The following is a 24,276-nucleotide window of genomic DNA, read 5'->3' on the forward strand; positions in this document are numbered from 1 at the left end:
AGATCGTATCAAGTTGAAACAAAAAAATGCACCACTAAGTTGGGCCCAAAGAATCCGTAGAAATTATTTGCAACAGGCCGAAAGCCACCCTTTGTGGTTTTAGTGTGGTTTTCGTGCGATTTTCAAATGGGAAGGGTATGTTTGGAATGCAGATTCGGATAGGCTGGGAAAAATACGACTGTCATATGAAACATTTGTTTGTAAAACCTACTGTTTTCCGTGTAGAAAATGGTTTTGCAAAAATAGGAAGGTGAGCCAAATCGAGAATACCGAGCTTAAAAATTAAGATAAGTGCAGCACCATAACAGTTTCGGAAAGTGCAGACACAAGCTTTCCAACGATATGCCACATGACGACTGCGGGACTAAAAAAGGATGAAACAGTGTGACCAAAAAAAGGGGGTCTAAAGTTAGGGAAGAGCTCAAAAATTTCAAATGGTGAGGGAGGTCGAGTAATACCTCGTTGAAAAGGTCACAGAAAACGTGAAAAGGATGCGAACATGATTTTGTAATCCACTCACTGGTTTCAAAATGGCGACCAAAATAATTCCTACCCCTGAAGTTGGTGTTCCAAAGTGAGAAATTACGTACGTAAATAGCAAAATACAAACACTGGACAGAGTACATAAGATCCTGTACAAAGAATGCCAGCGGAACAGCTGTTTATTCGTTACAACGTTCCTAAATAGTTACTGGTTCGCTACCATTGTCAGACCATGCCACCCGTCACATGCAACGTCAGTGTACTGAACGTCCGGGTGAGAGGTTTGCGGTTTCGTAGTAGTACATGCCTCTGTGAGTGTACAACAGGCAGTGAGTAGAACTTCAAGTCCATTGTGTACGAGTAGGAATAAACATAAGCGCACGTGTTGGGTATGCTGCAGTACACAAGACACCATGCTGGCCCAGTCGACAAATTACAAAGTACACCAATTGCCGGTGCGTCCAGTTCCATTTGACTGCACGTACGCTGTTCCTACTGACCCGTTCAACAAAGGGAATCGGGTCGAGGTGTGACGAGCTCTCCTGCATAGCAGTTGGTTCCAGTGTGCTTCCACTGATAACGCGAATACGCCCCTCCAATCTTGGTCTCATTCACCGTTGTCTGTTACAAGTGATTGCATCGTCGAAGGCATTGTGTGGTACCTCAGGACGTTCGTTCTACAGTGCATTCCTCGTGGGTAGTGTGCATTCCTGTACTTCATTCACAGTGGCAAATTGTCGAATGTGAACTAATAATTCCTTTCACGAACGAAGAAGCATTTGACATGCTCATTCCAACGAATTAGTTCTGCTGCTGCTCGTGTGTATGCTGCAAGGTATCCCGATCGGGAACATTGTTCAAGACATGTTTTTCGCACCCTTGCCGATCGTGTACGCAGAAGGGGCAATGTTTAGCCTTCTAGCAGTCACAAACATGAACTCATTGCTCGGCCTGTTCGAGATGAGAGTTCTGCTGGCGTACTTGCAGCCTTCCATCCCAATCCTCACAAGACTTTCAGGCAAGTTGCTCGTGATTCTGGTGTCAGCGCAAGTACAGTGAGAAGGATTTGAAAGGATCACAGATTTCATCCGTACCACGTGTCCTTGCATCAAGAGCTACACGGAACTGATTTTCAAAGCAGACTAGAATTTTGCATGTGGTCTCAAGCTCAAGTGAATGCAAATGTTCGATTCTTTGACGAAATGTTGTGGTCTTGCGAGGCTAAATTTAAAATTGATGGTGAGGTATATCGGCACAACATGCATTACTGGGCCGCTGAAAATCCACGATGGATGCAAGAGGTTGATCATCAACGTAGATGGTCTGTGAATATGTGGTGTCGAATCATCAGCGGACGAATAATTGGACCTCATTTTTTCAAGCGAGGCTTACGGATGTTGTGTACCACACATTTCTTCAAGAACAATTGCCCAGTCTTCTCGAAGATGCTCCCTTACACACCAGAACACACATGTGGCTACAACAAGATGGTGCCCATCACATTTTGAGCTGACAGCGAGGAATCAGGTGAATGCAATGTTTCGTGGTCGCTGGGTAGGTAGAGGTGGGCCTGTGCCCTGGCCTCCTAGCTCACCAGACTTAACATGTTTAGATTATTACCTCTGGGGACGACTTAAAGAAATCGTTTACCAAAATCGCCCTACAACGAGGGACGACATGATCGAGCGCATAGTTGCTGCATGCAGGTAGATTAGAGAGGCATAAGTTTTTGCAGCACAGAATGATTTCAGTGTCCTTGTGCAAACATGCATTGAGACCGAGGGAAGACATTTCGAACATCTACTGTAAGTTGGTAAATGTCATCACACTGGGTGCTTTACCTATTCTTCTAGTTTTCGTTCTTCATTGGTCTCTGATTACTCCTTCGTTTTTCTTATCATCATTTCAGTTAGGCCTATTTCTCTTGTCAAACAATGGTTTGGCAATCAATTGTTAGAAAGGACCTTTTTCGTTGGCGAAGCAGCCGTTAAACACGCCAACGAATTCGTTATTGTGCGTGACAGTAAACCATTCGTTGCCAGTCCTAAGCCTGGAGAAAGTGTAAAGGGCGGTCAAAATTGCAGCTCAAGCAAAGCTTACAGTAGTACGGTGTTTCAAGAGCGGACCCATTACCATAATTGTTTGTACAGGATCTTATGTACTCTGTCCAGTGTTTGTATTTTGCTATTTACGTACGTAATTCCTCACTTTGGAACACCAACTTCAGGGGTCGAAATTGTTTTGGTCGCCATTTTGAAACCAGTGAGTGGATTACAAAATCATGTTCGCATCCTTTTCACGATCTCTGTGACCTTTAAAACGAGGTATTACTCGACGCTCCCTTGCCATTTGAAATTTTCGAGTTCTTCCCTAATTTTAGACCCCTTTTTTCATCCTTTTTTAGTCCCGCAGTCATCATGTAACATATCGTTGGAAAGCTTGTGTCCTGCAATTTCCGAAACTGTTATTTTTAAGCTCTATATTCTCGATTTGGCTCACCTTCCTATTTTTGCAAAACCATTTCCTACACGGAAAACGGTAGGTTTTACAGACAAATGTTTCATATGACAATCGTATTTTTTCCCAGCCTTTCCGAATCTGCATTCCAAACATACCCTTTCCATTTGAAATCGCACGAAAACCACACTAAAACCACAAAGAGTGGCTCTCGGGCTGTTGCAAATACTTTCTACGGATTCTTTGGGCCCAACTTAGTGGTGCATTTTTTGTTTCAACTTGATACGATCTCCCGTTCTCGAGAAGAAGATAGTCTCTGGGTCGCTCTGAAACACCCTGTGTATATATAGTGACCAAAAATATCATTATGCGTGTTGGTAATGATTATTTATTATAGGATAGGTGATTTTTAACTCTAGAAACAGAGACATAAGTTTATCATACTCTCCCAGAAATTCTATATACAAACAATCATTTGCAGATATATCATATGTGGTGATAGTATTCATCTTATCATATTTAATACGATAGATATTACTCATAGTAAATATTTTTATCTCACCTTTGTTCTCAGGATTTATAGTAAATTGAAGTTTCCCACCAATGGGGAATTTGTAATAATTTAGGTTATTATTAAAAATATAAAATATTCTACCAGTATCATCATTATATTCTGTTAGGATACTGCTCAAGTGGATAATTAGTAGTCAATTTAGTTTAGACAAGAGATTAGTGAGATTTAGTGAGGTTGGCCGCGGTGGCTCAGTCGGTAACGCGTCTGACTACCATGCTAAAGGTCCCGGGTTCGATCCCCGGCCGGTTCAAATCCGGGAACTTTTCTAACGATGGAAGCGGCCCCGGCGCCCACCCAGCGTCGAATAACATGGGTACCTGGGGGAAACCCTGGGGGGTAAAGGCGGTCAGGGGCGTGATGCTGATCACATCACCCCCACTCACGACCGGATCAAGAAAGTGTGGGGCGTTACCCCCACACCCCCTATACGCCTTCATGGCGTGGTGCTAAGCACAGGGGAGCACTTTACCTTTTTTTTTTTGATTAGTGAGATTTGGTGAGGCTATCTGAACAGGCACTTCAATAGCTTGTTTTCTAAACCCAAACAGATTCATGGTTATTTTATTGACAAATATATGTATTTCACATGAGAGAATCTCTCTCTTGTCATCCTCTGAGCCCAGGGCAATTTTTCTTATTTTATTGTAATTAATATATGATCAACACTTTGGATTCTTCTTTCCTCCCTAAGTTTTCGAGACTTAGTTTTGAGACAGTTGTAATAATCATGAAAGGAGAGTTTATTCTCTACAGTAGTTCTACCTCCTTACTCCCTTGGCTTTCTGATCTAATTACATACATTTTTGCTCGTAATCCAGTAAATTCCTTAATGATATCATTACCTTTTTCATCTTTTAATTTGCCAGTCACCTTTTCATTGTTGGAAGGTATATCAAGACTAGGAGGGTATGAAGATGTGTCAAAATAATTAAACAACTTAGGGTGTTTTATGTCTTCATAAAGATTATGTGTTTTGATATGATATAAAAAACTCTCTTTGTCCACATACAGAAGAGATAGGTCATCTTTATAAAAAGGTTTCATTGTATCATAGTGAAGCTGGAACATATGTAGCTTAGACATATCTAGCACTGTAGCTCCCACAAGGCTTTTCCATTTGGATAAGTGACAAATCTTCATGATATATTGTTCTTAATTTAAATATGGATCTGCCACTAATTTATTACACCTTTTTGGATCAGAAAGTAGTCTTACATCTACATGCTTCCTAATATTCTCCATAGTCTTACCATAGACAGCATTATTCATTAATTTATAGAAATTCTTATCTAAATCTGAAGTAGCAAGTGTTCTGTGTCTTGTGTTAGTTTTAATATCAGGCGTCAACCACTCGGAATGCTTGAATCTAAGAACTCTTGGAATTTGCACTATATGAACCTTTTTCTCCATTAAACATTTGAGATTCTTATACTGTATGACATAACTCTCTCTTTACGGTCAAGAGTCATCAGAAGCTTCTTCTATTTTGATTCAGGTGGACACTTGAACTCAGGAGCTGGTGGCAAATTAGAAAACAGATTGTATAATTCATGAGGAAAAACAAGACCCAGCTCAGCAAAGAGACCATACTTAGTATCATCAAAATTTTGTATATCTATTGATGTAGGTTTTATCCACTCAAAACCACCATAGAGGAGTTTCTGCATCATTGAATAACAATATAAATTATTTACATCAACATAAAATATGTAGCTAGAAGGTTCATTTGTGTTTTATTCTGTCATATGTATGTTGTTGGCCCTTGCATATCTTTGTGTGCATTGTATCATGCCCTCACGTATGAAGAGAAGCATGTCTACGTCTGTAATCAGCTCTAATTGAATTTTTGTTTTCAACAACATAGCTGCCCAAGCTTACCCTGGGAGGCTATAAAAGTGTGCTGGGTCCAATTTATAGACATTCATAGACAATTTTCTAAAGGCCCGAAATACGTCAGCAAGAATTGTTACATCCTATTTTAGATAAATATCATGGTAATCTCCCAGTGCCCTACACCCTAATTTCTTCCACATCAGTTGTGCATGATGATAATCTTTATCTGTAATATTATTTTCTCTGAGTTGACTGTAGAACATCTTTTGTGGAGGAATGATTCATTATTAAACTTAGTATGGTCAGTCACATATTCATATGTATAGGCCAACGTTTGTCTAATATGTTCTATGCCCAAGCTAGGAAAACTATTAGTTGTAATTAGAAACTGGTCATCAGATAGTTTCCTGGCAAGAGCATCCAATCAAGCAGAGAGAAATCTCCTGGAGTAGGTATCTCATCTTAATAATGCCACCACCAGGAATCTTTACTGTTTTGCTGAGACTAATGTATCTAACCTTTATTCTCTGCTAGGACTTCTATGTTCTCTGTATCATAACTAAGATGCTTAACCAAATGATGGAAATCATAGCCACTGCCATTATGAAGAATGTAGATACAAATTTGTCTCTCTGTATTTTGAGATTACAGGTATTACACAAGACCCCAAGTTTCTTTCCTGTGAAATGACAATGGTGATAAGCATTTATATTTTCATTTGTAAAATATAAATTGCACTGTGGGCAAATCTCAGTAGCATCATATAATTGCTCTTCAGCAGCAGATAATGGTACTCTTGGTTTTGATACAGATAATACCATACCAATTTTCCTCACTTCTTTTATTTTTTGGAGAAAGTGTTTGACAGCATTTGGTCCTCTATATATATATAAGGTTGATTAGGTTTTAATAAATTGCACCACACAAGTACATAACCATAACTACAAACCTCATGGAGTTGATAAGGTTTAGTAGAAGAAATTTGAGGATCTGAATAGTTGAATGGTTTGAGAAATGCCTCAAAATCTGCTATTATTATAGCTGGAAGCTTTAACAGACCCTTGTGTTGTTTGAATTTCTCAACCTCTTTTGGTTTGGGCATAATGATACGCACAGGCTTGTTCTTACCACAGTATAGTTTGTGTTCTTCAAGTTTCTGGTTAGCAATTTCTGGATTATTAAATATGACATAATTCTGTTGAACTTGATTATCAAATATGGTCAAACACCTATGACAAATCTCAATTTCCCCCATGTTTGGTTATTTGACTTCTAACCAGACGAGAGAGATTACGAATAAGACAGTAATGGAAATTCTTGTCATCTGAAATAAGTAACAAATCAATCTCAGTAGCATTCTTATTATTGTTGGTGCTTATTCTGAGAGGATATACAAAATTATTCTCTGTATACGCATACACATTGATTAACTAACTAACTAACTAACTCTCTAGCCTTCTTAAACCCGAAGGTTCATGGCTGCAGCAACACAGGCCTTCCATCTGTCCCTATCTTGAGCAAGATCTATATACTCTTTTCCATCCCTACCGATTTCCTTTAGGTCCATCTCAACGTTGTCCCTCCATTTTCGTCTTGGCCTTCCTACAGGTCTCTTACCATCAGGTTTCCCAACAAGAACCTTGTAAACTTCTCTTTCCTCTCCCATTCGTACCACATGGCCTGCCCACCTAAGCCTTCTTGATTTAATTATTCTAATAATATCTGGACATGAATACAAATTATGTAGTTCTAAATTATGTAACCTTCTCCACTCGCCTGTCTCCTCATCCCTTTTAGGTCCAAAGATTTTCCTAAGGATCTTATTTTCAAATACTCTCAATTTATGTTCCTCTTTTAATGTAAGGGACCAAGTTTCACACCCATATAATACTACAGGCAAAATTACGGTTTTGTATATTTTAACTTTTATATTCTTAGATATTAAACGAGAAGACAAAAGTTTATGAAGAGAGAAGTAACATGCATTTCCTGAATTAAGCCTACTTTTTATTTCCTCTTTAATATCATTTTCGTTTGTTAATATTACTCCTAAGTATTTGAATTTGGAAACTGGTTCAAACGAGTTGTTATCAATAATTAGATTTTGATTATTACCTAACACTTGGTTTCGGCCTGTAAGCATATATTTAGTTTTCTCTTTGTTAACTTCCTAACCTATCTCTTTAGCAGTTTTGAAAAATATTTTAGCATTATTCTTAATTGTATTCACATCATCCCCAAGTAAGTCTACATCATCTGCATATGCTAACAATTGAGTCACACCATTCAATTTTAGTCCTTCTTTAGTTTCTTTTACCTTCCTAACAGCATATTCTAAGGCAAAATTAAAGAGCAATGGAGATAATGCATCTCCTTGTTTTAACCCATCATGAATTATAAATTTGTCAGACATATTATTACCCACACGATTTTTACTTTCTGTTTCACTGGTGCATATTTTTATCATACTAACAAGCTTCTTAGGTATTCCAAACTCTACTAATATATTATATAATTTATCTCTTTTGACCGAATCATATGCTTTTTTGAAATCAATGAATAGCTGATGGACATTTTGATTATATTCCCACTTTTTTTCAAGTGTCTGTCTGATGTGAAAAATTTGATCTGTAGTTGATCTGTTACGTTTAAATCCACATTGATAATCACCTATAATTTCATTAGCATATGGGGTTAGTCTTGTTAAAAGAATGTTAGACAATATTTTGTATGTTGTTGAGAGTAGAGAAATTCCACGGTAATTATTGCAGTTCATTTTATCACCTTTTTTAAACACAGGAACAATTATGGATTCTTTCCACTGTTGAGGGATTTCTTCTTTATTCCATATTAAACAAATTAATTTATGAATTTGACATATTAATGAATTTCCACCATATTTAATTAACTCAGCTGATATTAAATCAATGCCAGGTGCTTTGTTATTCTTAAGCCTTTTAATAGCATCTTTAACTTCAGTCAAGTTAGGTTCTGGAACTAAAGGTTCTGCTGTGTGTACTTCATTTACTTCTGATTTATCTCCTACATGGACATTTAAAAGGTCATTAAAGTAGTTCTTCCATCTATTTAGAATATCGCTTGGGTCAGCTAGAAAATCACCGTCTTTATCTTTTATCAAGTTTACTTAGGTTGCCACCCCTTTCTAAATTCATTTACACCTTTATATAAATCTCTGATATTTTTATTTTTGCTGTTTGTTTCAATTTCGTTAATTTTGCTTTTCAAGTAATCTCTTTTTTTACTTCTAAACGTGCGGTTAACTTCTCGCTTTATTCTATTATAATTGCTTAGATTTGTATCATCCGAGTTATTTAACCACCTAAGTCTAGCCTGATTTCTTATTTCTATTAGATTATGACATGCATTATCAAACCATGGCTTACTTTTTCTTGGTTTATGGTATCCTATACTTTCTTTAGCTGCTGATTCTATTGCATTATGTATGTGCTCCCAATTCTTATTTACGTCTGTTTCATTTATATTTTCATCATCATTTAAATCCTGTAAAACATCAAATCTATTTGACAGTTTAATTTGGTAATCTTTCTTAATTCTTTCATCAGCAAACTTTCCTGTATCAAATTTTAGAACTTTTAGATTTTGTTGCATACACATTGATTGCGAAGAAAAATTATTTGGTCTGTTTTTCAAATTTTGTTATATCAGATATAGCAACAGGTTATTGGATACCTGACATAGCATGCTTAAACTTTATCTCATACTGCATATAATGAAGAACCAGCTGTGAATTCCTATCCACTGGGTAAAGTTTTGCCAAGATACACCACAGAAAACACATGTTATCTTTATTTTTTATATTGACCACTGCTTTCTTATTTTGAATATTTACTGGAAGAGGGACATAGATACAAGCAGAAAGAGATGAGAATTGACTTGTTTTCAGTTTCAGTTTGTGTGGACTCCCACATAATTTCCATCCAGATCCTTTAGCCTCAAATTCCTTATGTTCTGTGAGTAATATGTCCATAAGCTGGGCATAGATTTGTTCCAAATTATCTATATCACTCAAATATAGAGTCTGGGTCTTGGAAGAATGGCAAAATGTATGACGTGTTCCATCAGGTTTCTCATATTCAGAGGATAGAGTAGAATTAAACTTGATAGAGTTACTTTTAAGTTTATTTTTCAGGAGTTCTATTATTAATAATTTTATGTTCTTCAAAAAATTGTCGATATCACAGTGTGACTCTGATTTAAAAGAGTAATCATTGAGTTGACCTCCAAAAGCTGTAACACTAGGTGTGGTTGAAGATTTAATTTGTTTTGGTTCAGGACAATCAGTTGGAGCTATATCTGCTTGTCTTTTTCTAGGATTGGTCTGACTGGTTGATGTTTGAGATTTGCAACTCTTCTAATGTCTGCTCATATTAGTTATGCTAATAAGGTTTTCACAATAGGGACAGGATTGGGTTGGTATATAGGATTTTTGGGTTGGCCAGAGCATATTGCCAAGTGTTTTGACAAATTTGTTTTAGATATGAATTTACCACAAATGTGACACTCATTTTCTCAAGTAGGATTTACCCTTGTTTCATTTGGTATTTATATATACATTTTTCTGCATAGACTACAACTCTAGAGGGTGTCAATATTTCAATCTTACTTAGAAATAATATATAAAGCCCAATCACTTTTAAAATTGAATAGAAACTAATTGATGCTTAAGTAAATCAAGAACAGTAAACTATCTTGCGTATTAGTTAGCAAAATACTTTTGGATACTAATATTTATATAGAGAGAGAGACCATACAAACCAATGTTGGCAATATTGAGTGTTAGAGCTTCTACAGTGACAGAGACTCTGTACACCAGCTCTTCAAGTAATTTAAACACATTATATTTAATCAAAATAGTATGTAATATATTTCCAGACCACCTAAAATAGTAGGGTGTTGCAAATAAATCAAATTAGGAACTTCTCTAATTTACGACACCAACCCAAACCTCAGACACCATTCTCAAACAAGACTAGTCACCTGTTTGGAGCATAACCCCAAATACACTCTCAACTAATCAACAGAGTGTAACTTGACCCTGGCGGTTGAATATATCGAAGCCAGACATTTCAAAATTAAGCTCTTGTTAATCACCCTAGTACGAGGGTTTAGAATTTGTAACATGATTAGACAATTTGCTACACCTAGAAATTAGCTAAGTCCACCAGAAGATATGAAAATATAGCTTAATTTTGACTAAAATAGTCTACTAATATTAATCATCCTAATACTAGGTCGTATTAATCATCCTATTACGGGGACTTAGAATTCGTAGCATGATTAAACAATTTGCTACACTTAGAAATTGGCAATATCAACCAGAAATATATAAAAATTTAGCCTTAATTATGGTCAAAATAGGCCATAGTATCAATTAATCTTAGACAAGGTTGTTGCCAGAATTCTCTCGTCCCTACTACTAATTTGCTAACGAAATGCTTAGGAAAATTGATCAGGACGATTTATTCTTGGACAGTGTTTGCTTTTCGGACGAGGCCACCTTCCATGTTAGCCATCATGATAACCGACACAATTGTAGGATATGGGGTTCCGATAATCCTCACGAGGTTCGTGTGAGAGAACAAGGTTCTCCGAAATTGAACGTTTGGTGCGGCCGGCGGCTTGATGAAGATCAAAATCATCGGTCCCTTCTACTTTGTCTCCGAGGGAACAGTGAATTCCAACAATTAGCTGAAACAAAGCAAAACAAAGCTCTGCGTAGTTAAGTCTTAGTTTCATTTGGGCAACCCTTATATGTAATAGACAGATCTTGGAAACAAAACTTTTCTCGCTACCAAAACAAGTCTTGATACTCAAATATATAACCCAATTATGTTTGTACTTTGTACTGATTGCAACATGCATGTAATGGCATAAATAAAGTGAAAAATAAAATAGACGGGTGAACCGGTAAATTCTGAGCACACTGACGCCAGAGCACAAACCGCACACCCCTGAAATATGCGGGTAGAGGAGGCATTCTCCGGGGATTCCCCTCTTTGATTCTTAAAAAAATCTTTATCATATTTTAACCATCTGAAATAACCATTTCAAATCCTGCATGATTCCAAACCTGTTTTCTGCAAGCTGTAGACAAATTAGCGTAGAAACAATTTCCACTAACCTCGTAACACAGCAGGAAAATTGGCAGATCAGTGATTCCTATGATGGCTGACACAGTCTGCGAAACAGAACTTGCTTGCAGTGATTCTGTTTGAAGTTTATTCCAGAAGGACAGGAATTGAAGGTTGAATTCTGCAGAGAGAAATAAAACAGCACTTACACATTCCGATTCACCATCATACGAAAGAGGACCTCGCGCCAAATTGATTGTCTGTTGTCAGTTTGTACGACATCTGTTCTAGAGACTGAGACACTATCAACATGGCCGTATTTAGAGGGTTTAGGGTTCACCCCCCCTCCCCGAAACTTCTGACATGTTGGATTAATGGAACTGCAAAAATCAAACTTTCTAACACATTTTCAAAAATGTATTTGCAGTTTCACAAATATACAACAGGGAGACAATCCTGAAATGATCGCGCTAGAATTTTCAAACATTTTCATTCTGAAATTTGAGTGAAACGGATTTAATTCTCAGAATCGCAGCCCACTCCCGATCCCTTCATTATCACTTCTGCTGTCCTCTATCCAGTGCTGTTCTGGATCAGACAGAAAATTTCCTTGTGATTGTCCAAAAATTTCCGTTCCAACATTTAAATTCCCTTTTCGATAAGGGTTTAAATCCCCCTTTGTAAGAGTTCAAACCTAGGATATCCTGCTTCATAGCCCGTTACATTCACTATCCGTCACCCGGCGTTCGATATAGTACATACATACATTTAACCCAAATGCGGTCCTATAAAGCACATACTTGTATAGTGCATAGTGGTTGTATATAATGCTTTTTGTGATAATTATAGGTATATAATGCTTTTTGGTAAGTATAGGAACAATATGAGCGTCCCCAAAAATTCACATCGCTTATTACAAGTTACAGCATAGCAGAACGTTTGTTAATTTTATTGTTAATAAAGGAAATAATGTCCAGTTAGTTAGTATTCGAACAGAACAACCAAAGAAAAACGGCGTGGTGGTTACAATACAGGCACCAGGTTATGTTTTACCATTTAATCCAAAAAATAACTGATTCCACAGTTTTCAAAATTCCAAAAATTAAGTTTTATGTGAATGGCCAAACAACAAACTTTTGACTAAAATTTCTCTCACACTTTTAAAGCTTTTTCTTGAGGTATCTAAAATTTAATAGCAAAATATAATAACTGTCCATTTCAGAACACACTGTATGAAACGTAAAAATAAATAAATATAAAGTAAAAAGATTTGTGCTGCATATTCACACTTCTGATTGATAGAGTGGAAAGTGTCCTCAAGGATATAAGGACAGCTAATGATAATGCGTTTGGAATCAATTGGTTTATTATTATGAAATTTTAATTATTATTTAATAATTATTAGTTATTATTTATATTATTCAAATTTCTTCCGTCGCCGATGAGAACAATTATGAATGAACCCCCCCGAAAAATTTTGTTGCCTACGGCCATGACTATCAACACCGATTTTCTTCATCCTTTGAATTCATGTTCACAAATTTATTTGTTAAAAGCCCACAGCCGCTTAAGGCAATTCTATTTAGGTTATTTATTCCGTAGTTCGTGTACAGCGTCTCTCAAAAGTCTAAGGACAACGACTTTTTATAATAGGCAACCGAACTTACATAAGGGGTTGCTTGTAGAGTTAGGCTCAATTTCAAGGTTGCCACATTCACAAAAGATATGTATGAATTACGCGAAAGGAATATATGTATAAAAATATTTAAAATATCAGTATTGTATCGCAAATGGCACAATAATTTCTGAAATAATGAAAATCGATTTTCAAGTATTTCATTGCTGATGAGTCTACACAAAGGGAAATAAGATGAGAGAGGAAGCGAAAGGAGAAGAGTAAAAGTAGAGGATGGAAGAAAAGAGAGTATATAAGAGGAAAGAAGGAGTAGTGAGAAGAAAAGAAAGAGATGCGAGGAGAGATGAGGAAAATGGAGCAAAGAGAAAAGAGATGAGCAAAACGAAATGAGAGGAGAGGAGAAAAAGAAAAGAGGTAAGTGGAGACTTGATTAAAAGAGAGAAAAAGAGATGAACGAAGAGGAGAGGAGAAAATGCAATGGAATCAGAAATCGAAGACAGGGGAAGCGATGAGGGGAGTGAAGAAGAGTGGGATGGAGACAAAAAACGAGAACAGAAGAAGAGCAGAGAGTTGAGATGAGAGGAGAGATGGGGTAGTTGCAGAAAATAACGTCTCAGCGTCAGGAATTGGTGCGTTGATCCAATTATCAACATGAAGCATTCAATCTAATACATTCTCGAGGCGAAATGCGTTTTGGCCGAGTTCAGAGCAAGATAAAATCTTCCGCGTGAGACTTTCGATTTTACCTACGATTACACTACTAAAAACATGAATTTAATTTCATATTTACGAGGGTCACTAATTATATTTTGAGCCTAACAATGAAAAAACAGGAATTTTGCATTGAAAACTGCTTTATTGTTTTTCGAAGTATTCTCCTTTATGGTCAATACACTTTTGCATTCGTTCGAACCATTTGTCAAAGCAGTTCTTCCAATCTTCTTGAGACACCTCCATAATATGGTTTTTGAACGCATCAACGGCGTCTTCTGCCGACGAAAATCGTTGTCCACGCAATTTATTCTTGACATTCGGGAACAAGAAGAAGTCATTGGGTGCCAAATCAGGACTGTACGGCGGATGACCCATCAATTCGATTTTTTGACTGTTTATAAAGTCGGTTGTTAGACGAGATGTGTGACAGCTGGCATTGTCTTGATGAAGAATGATCCGACGGCGTTTGTTTGTTTTCCGTATTTGACCGAAGACCTCTGGCAAACAAATTGTTGTGTACCATTCAGAGTTGACCGTTCTACGTTCCTCTAAAGGCACAGTTGCCACATGACCAGTTTTCCCGAAAAAAACAGGCGACCATTTGTTTCGATGTGCTTCGAGCGCGAACAACTTTTGTTGGATTGGGTTCATCTTGAAACACCCATACAGTCGACTGCTGTTTACGTTCCGGCTCACATGCATATATCCATGATTCGTCACCTGTTACAATCTTATATAAGTCTTTTGAAGCACCACGATTGTATTTATTGAGCATTTGTTTGCACCAATTGACGCGAGCATCTTTTTGAGTTTTTGTCAAATTGTGTGGGATCCAACGAGAACATACCTTTCTCACAGCTAAATGATCATGTAATATTTTATATATGTTGGTGGAACTAATGCCTATGGTTGCCTCAATCTCACAGTATGTCACATGACGATCTTGCAGTATTAGGTTTTGCACAGCATCAATGTTTTCTTGAACAACAACTGATTTTGGACGACCTTCGCGAATCTTGTCGGTGAGCGAATGGCGGCCACGATTAAATTCGTTATACCAGCGTTTCACAGTGGCAAAGGATGGGGCTTCATCGCCAAATGTGGAAGTAAGTTGATCGATGCACGCTTGTCTTGATAATCCACGTCACAAATCGTAAAAAATCATCGCACAAAAATGTTTACGAGTTAATTCCATTTTATTGTTGTCGCGCAATCTCCAAGGCAACATAAACAACACAAATGAAGCTATTGACAAAACATTTGAAGTACGTTATGGTCAAAAATGCCAGACGATTCCGTACAAACGTCAAATCGCGCCTAACTTCAATCAGTGTTGCCAAGGCTCAAAATATAAATAGTGACCCTCGTATAAGAATTATCCAATTTTTCTCCACTTCTCAGTTTCATGAAATGGAGAATATATTCTTTTATATTTCATTGTTAATGGCAAACAGAATCATTCCATTTCACACGGAGTTGACAATGAATACAATGGAATAAGTCTAAAACTTATGAAAAGTTTCAACCACCGGAGGGATTTGAACCTACGACCATCAGGTTGACAATCATTAACGGTAACCACTTTTTTTTTTAAGGAAATACCCCCTACACGGAGGTATCCCCCAACATTCTCACTTTTTCTCACTTTTACAGTTTTCAATTGTTTACAGTTTCTCAGTTTCTTATCATTTGGACAAACACAAATACCCATGCCTTACCCGGGACTCGAACCCGGAACCCCCCTGACGTTGTAGCGCGCTCTGCTAACCACTCCGCCACGGAGGTCGACTCACTACCCTAGAAGCTTCCTTTTCTGGAGATAGGTAGAAGAAGCTGAAATGCAACTCGCCACTTATACAGGTATTGTTTAAAGAATACGTGATTGTAACAAAAAAAAACGAAGGTGGTATGAATCAGTGGAAACATTTAAAGCAAATTTATACATGATATTCGATATTTGTCCAGGAAGCCTGGCATAAACTCGAGTGGAAAGAGGGGTGAAATTACTATGTGTTGAATTACCGCAAATAAAAATGGTCATTTCATTATATTTTGTCAATGTCTTTGAATCCGCGATCATTTTCAGAGTATTGCAATCTCTCGAGTTTTTTAACATTTATTTTCCACATGAAAATGTTCCTTTGAATGTGTGTATCAATTCATTTATTTGTTTATTTTTCTTCTAGTAAATTCCAGACGCAGAACACTGTCGCCACTTTACACTGCTATTACATATAATGTTACAATATTCTTGTTTAATAAGTGGCCTCCAGGATGGCGCAGTGGTAGCATCATCGCCTTGTAATCAAGGGGTCCCGCGTTCGATTCCCGGTGGAGGCACATAGTGGTTCGGATCTCACTTTATACTCTAGGTCCAGTCCCGATTAGCCTTACTGTGCAAAAAGTTGACTTAAAATACCAAGTCAATCAATCTACAATTTCGAACAATACTCTATGCTAGTTGGAAACGATTTTTATCTTAACGTTTCTCTTCTGTTCTCAAGATTATATCAAGTAATTCATTTTGTTCCAGAGCTTCACCTAGAGCTGCTTAAGAGTAAATTAAGTTTTGCATAGCACATTGCAACGGAAGGATGATCTCGACCGAAATGTTTCTCCAGTATTGGCAAGGCTCTTTCAAGTAAATTCTTTTTTTCTAGGGGTTTACCTAAAGCTCCATAAGCGTTACCTAACTGTACGAGGCAAATTTCAACTATAAAGTGATCAGCGCTGTAATGTTTCTGGAATATAAGCAAGGCTCTTTCGAGTAATTCCTCTTGTTCTAGAGGTTCACCTAAAGCTCCATAAGCGTCACCTAAGCGTAGAAGGCAATTTGCAGCTACAGAGTGATCAGAACCGTAATGTTTCTCGAATATAAGCAAGGCCCTTTCGAATAATTTCCTTCGTTTAATAGGTTTGCGTAAAGCACAGTATGTGGAACCTAAGCTTCCAAGATTAATTTCAACCTGAAAATGACCAGGGCCGTAATGTTTTTCTTGTATTTGCAAGGCCCTTTCAAGTAATTTATTTTGTTCTAGTGGATTACGTAAAGCTCCATACATGGTACCTAAGTTTACAAGACACTTTGCAACTTCAAAATCATCAGCACCATAAAGTTTCTGAAATATTAGCAAGGTCCTCTCAAGTAATTTCTTTTGTTCAAGGGGTTCTCCAAAAGCACCGTGAGTGGTACCTAAATTTCCAAGAGTAATAGCAACCTGAAAATGATCAAGACCGTAATGTTTTTCTTGTACTTGCAAGGCCCTTTCAAGTAATTTCCTTGCTTCTAGAGGTTCACTTAAAGCTCCATGAGCGACACCTAAGCCTACAAGTAGTATACTTGATGCTATAACCAGGACGAGAAATGATGAGCCCCCCTCAGGCAGATTTGGCTACACTTAAAACAAGCTCAACATGCCCATATGAGGTTTTTGCTCAAGTGTGGAACCCTGTCTAATCCAAGATTTTTGTAAAAATGCCCTCGGGAATTTCTGTGAAATGATGACCCCCCTCAGATTGATTTGCCTACACTTACAAAAGGCACTTCTGTGAGATTTTTGTCCATAAGCTTGTTAAAAATATGCCCCTCTTGATATTTTTTTTGGCTACACTTAAAACTAAGCCAAGATACACACACACACACACACCTACACACCCACACACCCACACACACACACACACACACACACACACACACACACACACACACACACACACACACACACACACACACACAAAACACATTGTTGAACCCAACTGATATTTTTTATTAAGTATAGAGTTTTGATTTGAACCCCAAGAAATTTTATATAAATACCAAAGCCAAAAATATTCACACACATACACACACACACACACTAAATATACAAAACACACTGCTGAACCCAACTGATATTTTTTTATTAAGCATAGAATTTTGATTTGAACCCCAAGAAATTTTATATAATAAACCAACAACAAAAATGCCTAATCAAAAATATTGTAATCAATGCAATAAGAATATATCCAGCCCCAATTGGGTTAAGCACCAAAAGAATTGTAATCCAGATAAAAGCAGAATTCTCACAAAAATATGCCCAAAATGCCATAGAAAATATAACATGAAATATTTCACTTATACTTGTTCTGCACAGTCATCAACATTTCCAAACAAAATTGATTGGAAATATTTGTGTGATTGCCCTGTATAACTTAGATTGCAAGGCCATATTTTGTAATTTTCTAGACCAGGAGCTAGACCCTGTGCACCAGAAACAGGCCATAAAATGCCTCTCCACAAATTATGTGAGCATCATGGAGCACACAATACACTTTACAATTTTGAGAATCTCAATTTAAATTCAGGAACAAGAGATTTGGATTTGATGTATCTGGAAATATCCCTTTTTTCAAAAAAATGTTTGCATCTTGAATCAACCTGCAAACAATATTACATGTTAGGCTGGGCTATCTCAACAGCAGAGGCATGCAGCTTAGTGGTTTCCCGCACTCACACTCTGTAAATACATTCCATGATTTTATTATCCTATTAAAGCACCCAATGCTGCAATTTTTAAATTTTTGCTGAAGAAGATACATGATTATCTCAGTCATGTTCAACATCTGAGAATTGTATGCATCAAAATATTGCAGGTGATGATTGAAATCTGCACCACTATACAACATCCCACTGTCTGTTGTGACAAATTCTGACCTATGGAACCTGTCCAGATGCATCAGCAAAAATCTGAAATGTTTCCAGTTTGAGCTCTGATTGGGAAGGATCTCAAAATCATAGAATCTCCCCACACTTGCATGATTTGAAAACCATCCGCCATAATAGGAAAAATCAATATAATAATAAAAAACAACAAACTGTCCCACAATTCTCCTGCAAGAATTATACTTGTGGCACTCAAAATCAGTGATGTATCTCAAGTTTAGATATTTGAAGCTTTGTGTGCTGTGCAGTGCCCAGTGGAACTCTGTCTTATTGTTGATTGAAAATATTGAGAATCTAATTTTGAAATCAGGAATAAGAGATTCAGACCTAATATATTTTGCAACATTTCTTCTATCAAAAAATGACATGTAGCTATTACTCCAAGAATATGTGAATATTGCTCCTACCCAAAAAACTGTGCACAAGACCCAAACTGAACAATCTCTGTTGTGGAAATTGGTACTCACAACAAAATCCAACCCAGAATATATGAATCCTGTGTTTGTAGTTATAAACTCAAATATGTCAAAATAACATATAACAATATTATGATTGAGTTTGAAGTCTGATCAAAGGGCATATATAAATTGTACATGCATTTGTGAACCAAGTAATTGTTCCTGAAGCCCAACAATTCTCTTATGTGTGAATTCAACCTTTCCCAAATATCCCAGATTCAGGAATCATACAATTCTGGCATATCTATTATCATAGATTTATCAACATGACTACTGTATATTCTTAATTTTAATAGCATCTGGAATTTTATCATAATCTACATATATACTCTGCTCATCCATGTTGAAATTGCCGGGTGTGCAGGGCTTATTGTAGAGGCCTGGATCCTTGAATTTCTTACCCTGTTTCATGTTGCTTGGGGGCTGATCGATCTCAACAGGTTCTATGTTGAAACTGCCGGGTGTGCAGGGCTTATTGTACAGGCCGGGATCCTTTAATTTCATATCATGTTGCATGTTGCTTGCAGGTTGATAGATCTCAACAGGTTCTATGTTGAAACTGCCGGGTGTGCAGGGCTTATTGTACAGGCCGGGATCCTTGGATCTTCTACCCTCAACATACGTTGAAACGTTTATATAGGATCAATGGTGGAAAATATCAGAATCAGATTATCTGGATTCTCTGAGTATGACCTGTTTGCAGTTTGCAATGAAACAGAGATGCAATGGGTGCTTGACAGTGCCTTGCCCTTTCACTACCTGTGCCTCAAACATATAAGCTAGTTTGAAAAAATTGTTTACAACAAGTGTGGCAGAATTGCTGGATTTTTTGTGAATTTTTACACAGATAATTATGGTTATTATTTCATGCTTAAAATATTCAATAATCATTGGTTGAGTAATTGCTATAATTTGTTTGCAGAGCATAGGATGAATATTGTTTCATACCCAAGCTTGAATTGGATGCATTACAAATTCAGGATATCTACAAATCATAATATTGAATTTGTTACAACAGACAGTGGCCACTTGTACAGTGGGGATGATTTTGATCCTGATTGTGTGTGGTACTCTAAGCATATATACTTGAATGAGATTATTATGTATTTCATAAGAGAAAAATTCAAACACTGTGACTCTGATTGCATTGCAAAGATTCTAGGTGGGAGCAATCTCAGCGGAACATGCAATTGTGGGAAACAATTATCTAGATTAAAAATTTAATTTCAGATAGAGCAGAAACAGCAGAGAGAGAGCAGAAACAGCAGGGAAAGCAGAGCAGTGGGAGAGAGGATTGAATCAAAGGTATGGAATTTTTTGACAGAAGATCTATTTACAAATATATAAAATCAGAATCACTTGTTGGGGATTTCAGGCATAGGTTCTCTGGACTCTCTGAGCATGACCTGTTCTCTGTGTAGAATGAAACTGAGATGCAGTGGGTGCTTTCAAGTGATTTTGCTTTTCACTACCTGTCCCTGAAATCCCTGACAAGATTTGAAATATCCATGTTCAATACATGCAAAAGAATTGTTGGATTTTTTGTGCATTATTCTGTAGAGTGTTATTATTGGCATTGTGGATTTGCAATGTATGATGATTACTGGTACAACAATTGCAATAAGAATTGTTTTGTGCACAGAATGGACATAATTATGCCGCAGAGTCTAAACTGGGTCCATTATAAAATCTCAAACAGAGTTTATGAGGACCTGAATCCTCTTGAATATGTCACTACAGATGAGGGCAATTTATACCTACCTGAAGATTTTAAGCCAGACATGAGCAAATTTTTAAAACATACAAACTTCAATGAAATTCTCATGTTTATGTTTAGGCAAAAATTTAAAAACTGTGAGCATGAATGCATATGCCTGTCACTTGAAGCACACAACATACAAAATACATGCCAATGCGGCAGGGAATTGTTCACACTGCCATTGTGCCTGTCATAAAGCAGAATTTTTTTGACAGGAGATCAATTTCAAAATACATTAAATCTAAATCACTTGTTGGGGATTTTAGGCTTAGGTTCCTGAACCTGTCCGAGTATGACCTGTTTACAGTTCAGAATGAGACTGAAATGCACTGGGTGCTTGATAGTGACAAGAATTTTCAATACTTGTCACTGAAGAGCATCAGCAAGTTTGAAAAATTTATGTACAACAAGTTTAAGAGAATTTGTGGATTGTTTGTGCATCACCACACTGGGAGCTATTATTATTTCTGCAGGTTGAAATTGTTTGATGAATGTTGGTACAGCAATTGTTGTGATGGGTATGAAGATTATGATTTAGAGTTCATGGCTGATCAGAGCTTAAATTGGGTGCATTTTAAATTTTTGAACAGAATAATTTCCAATCTCAATCTGTTTAATAGGAATATTGAATTTGTGACCACAGATGATGGGCACTTGTTCAGTGCAGATGATTTCCACCCGGATCTTGTTGGGTATTTAAAGCACAAATGCCTGAATGAGCTTGTTCTGTATTTTCTGAGGCAAAAATTCAGAAATTGCAGCAGTAAGTGCCTTGCACTGTGCCTAGACAAAACCTCTTGGAATGAAACATGCAGGTGCGGGAAACAATTATCTAAACTCCCAATAATACATACATAGGTTGGTACAGTGGGAATCAATCCCGCAATGCAAACAATCAAACATGTATTCCCGGCAGTGGGATTTGGAAATAAACAGAGATTATCAGCAGCAGAGGAACAATATCCTCAGGCATAGTGTTGAACATGCCCTTAAAAATTACAGCATTGCATTTTTGAATGTGTCATTGTCCTAGAGGGATGACACACAGCACTGATTGCACTATGTTTTTTGACAGAAGGAACTTGTCACAATATGTAAAATCAGAATCACTTGTAGATAGGTTCAAGCTTGTATTTTCCAATTTATGTGAATATGATGTGTTTGCTGTTAGAAATGAGACAGAATTCAGGTGGGTGCTTGACTGTGGCCGTGAATTTGGATGCATGCATCTGGGATTGTTGGGCAGGACGGAACAATACATATATCTGCTGCACAGGAGAATTGTTGGGCTCTTTGTAGGTTTTATGATTGTTACAGAAAAAATTACTGGTTCACAACAAAATATTTTGAAGCACTGTATTGTTTTAATATCCCATTTAACATATCTGAGAACTGGAAACATTTAAATTGTGATATTCATTTGAAATCTTATGATGATTTTGAATTTGTAACTACAGATACAGGCTTTGTGTTTTCTGGTGTGGATTTTGTTAGGGGAGGAAAATACATCACAAGTGTTATCAAAGCAAATGAGATTATTCTGTATCTGCTGAGCCAGAAGATAAGATTTCATGATTTAAGATATTTTGAACCTTTGAGGTGCAATTTTCTGCAACCTTCAAATCTTAACATATCTATAGAGCAGTTAATTTAGGAATGTTTTTTGACAGGAGGAACCTCTCAAAATACATAAAATCAGATTCACTGCTGCGTGATTTCAGGCTTGTTTTTTTTCTGACTTGTCGGGAATATGATCTGTTTGCAGTTAGGAATGAAACAGAGTTCAGGTGGTTGCTTGACAGTGGACATGAATTCAACCTGCAAGCAACATGCAAGAGGGTAGAAGATCCAAGGATCCCGGCCTGTACAATAAGCCCTGCACACCCGGCAGTTTCAACATAGAACCTGTTGAGATCTATCAACCTGCAAGCAACATGCAACATGATATGAAATTAAAGGATCCCGGCCTGTACAATAAGCCCTGCACACCCGGCAGTTTCAACATAGAACCTGTTGAGATCGATCAGCCCCCAAGCAACATGAAACAGGGTAAGAAATTCAAGGATCCAGGCCTCTACAATAAGCCCTGCACACCCGGCAATTTCAACATGGATGAGCAGAGTATATATGTAGATTATGATAAAATTCCAGATGCTATTAAAATTAAGAATATACAGTAGTCATGTTGATAAATCTATGATAATAGATATGCCAGAATTGTATGATTCCTGAATCTGGGATATTTGGGAAAGGTTGAATTCACACATAAGAGAATTGTTGGGCTTCAGGAACAATTACTTGGTTCACAAATGCATGTACAATTTATATATGCCCTTTGATCAGACTTCAAACTCAATCATAATATTGTTATATGTTATTTTGACATATTTGAGTTTATAACTACAAACACAGGATTCATATATTCTGGGTTGGATTTTGTTGTGAGTACCAATTTCCACAACAGGGATTGTTCAGTTTGGGTCTTGTGCACAGTTTTTTGGGTAGGAGCAATATTCACATATTCTTGGAGTAATAGCTACATGTCATTTTTTGATAGAAGAAATGTTGCAAAATATATTAGGTCTGAATCTCTTATTCCTGATTTCAAAATTAGATTCTCAATATTTTCAATCAACAATAAGACAGAGTTCCACTGGGCACTGCACAGCACACAAAGCTTCAAATATCTAAACTTGAGATACATCACTGATTTTGAGTGCCACAAGTATAATTCTTGCAGGAGAATTGTGGGACAGTTTGTTGTTTTTTATTATTATATTGATTTTTCCTATTATGGCGGATGGTTTTCAAATCATGCAAGTGTGGGGAGATTCTATGATTTTGAGATCCTTCCCAATCAGAGCTCAAACTGGAAACATTTCAGATTTTTGCTGATGCATCTGGACAGGTTCCATAGGTCAGAATTTGTCACAACAGACAGTGGGATGTTGTATAGTGGTGCAGATTTCAATCATCACCTGCAATATTTTGATGCATACAATTCTCAGATGTTGAACATGACTGAGATAATCATGTATCTTCTTCAGCAAAAATTTAAAAATTGCAGCATTGGGTGCTTTAATAGGATAATAAAATCATGGAATGTATTTACAGAGTGTGAGTGCGGGAAACCACTAAGCTGCATGCCTCTGCTGTTGAGATAGCCCAGCCTAACATGTAATATTGTTTGCAGGTTGATTCAAGATGCAAACATTTTTTTGAAAAAAGGGATATTTCCAGATACATCAAATCCAAATCTCTTGTTCCTGAATTTAAATTGAGATTCTCAAAATTGTAAAGTGTATTGTGTGCTCCATGATGCTCACATAATTTGTGGAGAGGCATTTTATGGCCTGTTTCTGGTGCACAGGGTCTAGCTCCTGGTCTAGAAAATTACAAAATATGGCCTTGCAATCTAAGTTATACAGGGCAATCACACAAATATTTCCAATCAATTTTGTTTGGAAATGTTGATGACTGTGCAGAACAAGTATAAGTGAAATATTTCATGTTATATTTTCTATGGCATTTTGGGCATATTTTTGTG

General features: G+C 37.0%; 1 long non-coding RNA gene across 1 annotated transcript in view; it reads right to left on the reverse strand.

Annotated features, from left to right (window-relative positions):
• LOC145990176 (uncharacterized) overlaps positions 1-24,276 on the reverse strand; it is a 66,240-nt gene that overhangs the window by 21,685 nt on the left and 20,279 nt on the right. The window contains exon 3 of the long non-coding RNA XR_014441943.1: positions 11,511-11,641. This is a non-coding gene — a long non-coding RNA (uncharacterized LOC145990176). The remainder of the gene's footprint in view (positions 1-11,510; positions 11,642-24,276) is intronic.

Source organism: Lepisma saccharinum, chromosome 7 (genome assembly GCF_977018435.1).
Source record: "Lepisma saccharinum chromosome 7, izLepSacc3.1, whole genome shotgun sequence".
NCBI lineage: Eukaryota > Metazoa > Arthropoda > Insecta > Zygentoma > Lepismatidae > Lepisma > Lepisma saccharinum.